This window comes from Leiobunum rupestre, chromosome 7 (assembly GCF_980474605.1).
Source record: "Leiobunum rupestre chromosome 7, qqLeiRupe1.1.hap1, whole genome shotgun sequence".
Classification (NCBI taxonomy): Eukaryota; Metazoa; Arthropoda; class Arachnida; order Opiliones; family Sclerosomatidae; genus Leiobunum; species Leiobunum rupestre.
In genome coordinates this window covers 12,875,251-12,879,736 of record NC_143390.1, presented here as the reverse complement: position 1 = coordinate 12,879,736, position 4,486 = coordinate 12,875,251, and the positions used below count along the sequence as shown (strand labels likewise).

Sequence of the window (4,486 nt, the reverse complement as noted above, 5' to 3'; positions counted from 1 at the left end):
CTTTTTGCAATAATACTGCGCTTAAAAAACGTAAAACTGAAGAAAATAGTGAAGAACCAAAGCCAGGATTATCATTTCATAAATTCCCAAGTTGTAAGAAACTTTTAAATGTATGGTTAACAAAGATAAAGTCGGGGAAAAGGCCTAGTAAGTGGGCTCAGATTTGTAGCGCCCATTTTACAGATGATGACTTCTTGGAAAGAAATGGTGAGATGCAAATAATATTAATTATTTTAAAATAAATTAATCGGAAAACTCATCAATAGATGGTAGATCTGTAAGAAGACGTTTGAAATGTAACTCCATTCCCTCCCAAAAATTGCCATGTAAGCCAATTAAAGAATCAACCGAAGTTAGAATAAAAGAAAGAGCTCAACGTTACGTAAAGCGTTCTAAAGGTATTCTTATTTTATGGTAAACTTTTGTGAAATAATAAATAGAATAATAACATAAATTTAATTTTAAATCAAGCAGTTCTATGTTCAACATCGCCAATAACAGATTCCATTGCTCCAAAAGTTGTTGCAAGCGCAAGTGAACCAGCTCCGGATGATAATGTTTCGTCTGAAGTAACAACTGAAGCCCAAGGAAAGGACAAATCTCACAAACCATCTAGAGTAACGAATGCGTCTATTGGTGTTCAAGTTTATTTGGACCATGGAAAGTATTTTGCTGGGTCAAGAGTTGGAATTTCAAGCAATGGAATGAAAAATGCTGATTTTGTGTCTCTTACTGGCATTGGGAAAGAACTATTTGAAAGCCTTTCAAGTGAGGTTTTAGGGCTTGAAAACCAGAGCGAGCTCGCTAATTTTCTAATGCCTGTAAAAGATAGGGTGTTGTTAACCCTAATGAAGCTTAAGTCAAATTTGACATTTGACGCTTTGGCTTCATTATTTGTCATTTCGAATTGAACAGTTTCAACATATTTCAAAAGAACCCTTTGTGCCCTTGCTGAAGTTTTAAAGAAATTTATCTTTTGGCCGGATATAGAAAATATCAGAAGTAACTTTCCTAAATGTTTTAAAGAGTTTAATAATACTCGCATTGTGTTGGACTGTTCAGAAGTACCTATGATGAAGCCCAACACATTTCACGACAGAGTGGCAACCTACAGCCATTATAAAGGAACTCACACAATAAAAATTATCATTGGAATTTCACCTTCTGGCATGATCACGCTCGTTAGCGACCCCTGGGGTGGAAAGGTAAGCGACAAGGAAGTCACCATTGAGAGTGGGGTCATAAATCTTTGTGAACAATTTATTGATGGAATTATGGTTGACAAAGGTATGCATAAAAGTGTAATATGTTAAAAAAAAATATTTTAAAACTCCTTTCAACTTAAATTTAGGCTTCCTTATTGAAGATGAATGTGCGGCCAATGGAATAGCTCTACACATCCCTCCATTTTTGAGAGAAAAAAAAACAGTTTAGTAAGGAAGAAAATGTAAAAAATCAAAAAATTGCATCCGCTCGTGTTCACGTGGAGAGAAATATTCAAAGAATCAAATTATTTAAAATTTTAAATGATAAATTTGACCTTGATTTAGTTCCCTACTGTGATGAAATTCTGAAGGTCATATGTGGATTAGTAAATTTACTAAAACCAATTCTAGCAGATGATAAATTTGATGACTAAGTTTAAATCTTATTTAATGACGATGGTGATTATTTTATTAATTTTTATCAAATAAGTTTAAAAATCTTTTATTATAAATAAGACTTCCAAGTAAAAATTAATTTATAACATTAATTGATCAAATTAATTTTACTTTTTTTTATATAATACTAATTGGCACAGTGCAAAATAGGAACTTTTTTTTTTAAAAATCATATTTACCATTACCAAAAGTGGATATTATATCCACTTTTGCCATTACTAGTCAACAGTACATGATTTGAAATAAAAATTGCACAATTTGACTATGTTTTGTAAATGCCTTGCACACATTGGCTCGTAAGGGAGACTAGATAAAATTCGTTCTTCACAATTTTCTAAGCGGTTAATGCAAAAAACAGGTTTCATAACTTTTCTAACGCAATCTAAATCTTTAATTTTTTGTGAATGATAGTGAGCTTGCACGTTAGCCTTCATTTTTTCCCATTTTTGAGGTTTTGATGTACAAGAGATCTCATTATGGAGCTGGTCTAACTCTTCATACCGATTTATGTAAAATAGACCTGCTACACTGTGTTTACAAAATCCAGAGTTTCTAAAAAATAATTTTAAATATGTTAGGGTAACTGCGCTTAAGGAGACAGATATCGCGTACACAAGCTCTGGGTTTCCAAAGGCGCTTAAAAACTCAAAAAGCCAATCTTGGGCAGTTGACCAAACTTTGTCTATGGAGATGAATCAGCAGAAGTTCCCATTTTCGTATTTCCAGCGCTGCTGGAAACCCAGCTTTTGTATTTCAAAAAATCCCAAGTATAAAGAGGAGAGTGAAGCTTGAGCAACATGGTACTACAAATAGCTAACTGCTATGCCTTAATCAATACTTTAACTAAGGGTTGCTTTGCTAATTATTATTATTATTACATTTTTGGGATATGATGTTTATTCTTCATCACACCACAGACAATAATTATAAATAAAAACATTTACCCGCTTTTACAGGAGCAGTTGACACTTTGAATTACATGTTTTTTATCTTCCAATTTCAATACTAGCTTTAAGGAATGTGGTTCCCCACTTGGTGCGCTCGACTGAATTACAAATCCTTCGATTGAAATTAGGCCATCTTCTTCGTGAGAGAAAAAAAACTTGAAAGATCCTTTTGGGCTTTCTCTAAACATCCGTTCTCCTTCTTCCAAATTTCAACCATGGTGAGATTCACTTTTATGGAATAAATAAGAGGTTAAAATAGAATAATATAATAGAATACCAATTAAATGTTAGCATACCTTTTTGAGATGTCAACTTTTATTTCAACAATATTGCTCCAAGGCCCACTCTAACAATGTTTTAAGTAAATCCAAAACGACTTCAAATCTTAATGACAGTATATAATTAGAACCAAACAATATGTCTTTAAACTTGACATTCAATCCTACTTACCAAGAAAACACTAATTCGCTGTTAAAATGTATATAATGCCATCTCATCAGTGGCACACCACTATTTGCTGAATGCTGATCAACACTATATAGTTACGCGCCGTGTGGATAGGGGGCGCTGCCGGAGTTTTCGTTAGCGAATACTGTAATTGTGGAAAAATAAGTTTTTAAACCATTGTAAGAAGACGAAAATAGTGACGGGCGGGAGGAGGTACGATACAGAGAAAATCTAAAGAAAAATATTCCATTGTAACTATAGCGTCGTTGTGGTCAGCAAGGCGCTCTAATCGCCTCGATATTCGTTTCGTAGCTTTCTCTCTGTGTCGCGCCAAAAAACCCCGTACGCCAAAAATTTCCGTTCCTTTCAATGTTGTACGCAGCTGAATATTTCGAAAGTTGCAGCAATACCATTCTTGTAAAACTTGGGGGTCGAGAAATCGGCCTCACTCTCAACTTGGTCCTCAAACCAAAAGGGCCATTTTTCAGTCGCCAAAATTAAACAAAACTTGACTTTTCTTTAGAAAACATTAAGACTAAGTTCAATTTATTAAATCGCGATACAACCAGTTCCTAAAGTAAAAACCTTTTAATTTCAAAATAAAATACTTAGGGAGATTTTTTCAGTCGGTCAACCTAAGTAAGCCCAGCGCTCTCCCAACTTTAAACGCCGCTCGAGATACTTCGCAACACCCTTCATGAGGACTATGACCCGGCGTCACTCCTTTGTTCCCTCCTCGCTCAGGGAGTGGAACTCACTACCGGACTTCTCAAGAGCATACCAGGTCGAACTAAATTCGCTCTTGAACTGAACAATTTTCTTGATCTTTGATCTCCTTTTTTGTAACCCCTACTGAAACTCTGTACTCAGGCGACGTTGATTTTTGCGGCCCTAGTATAGGATATTTTTTTAGATATGACAAATGTAATATGGTTTTTAAAAAGAAGGAAGATTTATTTTCAAATTAAAATTTTAAAACGTTTGTTAAGTTTTTACAAATAAATATTTCGTGCTTTACACGCTGCAAAACTATTTAGTAAGTTCGAAAAGTCTATCGAAGACGACAAATAATTTTCAATAGAAATTAAAGCTGAACCGTTTAGTCGACAATCAGTCATTGTCGACCTTAAGTACGTTTTAATAAATTTCAATTTAGAAAATGATCGTTCTCCCGAGGCTACTGTTACAGGGATCGTTAGTATTACTCTTAAGGCTATCATAAAGTTTGGAAACGCTTCTCGAAGTCCATTTTCCAACAAGTACTCGAGAGTTAGCTGTGGCGAAACTAGTGTTACCGCGGAATAGAGCGACTAAGAATTTGGAGTTCTGTATACAAATCAACTCCGTTAAAATCGTCGAACAAAGTGGCAAGGTTCTTGGAGTCAGTCAATAAATCAGAGTTTTTCCACGTTTTTAATGCCGGAATATCAA

General features: G+C 34.6%; 1 long non-coding RNA gene across 2 annotated transcripts; it reads right to left on the bottom strand.

Annotated features, from left to right (window-relative positions):
- Positions 1–1,957: 1,957 nt before the first annotated feature.
- Positions 1,958–3,189, bottom strand: LOC149934729 (uncharacterized). Of its 2 annotated transcripts, XR_016472324.1 has the most exons (4): positions 3,059–3,189; positions 2,905–2,992; positions 2,606–2,836; positions 1,958–2,213 (listed from the first exon to the last, which is right to left on the bottom strand). It is a non-coding gene; the product is annotated as an uncharacterized LOC149934729 (long non-coding RNA). The 2 variants fall into 2 exon arrangements; XR_016472323.1 differs by having other exon boundaries at positions 2,905–3,189.
- Positions 3,190–4,486: the final 1,297 nt, after the last annotated feature.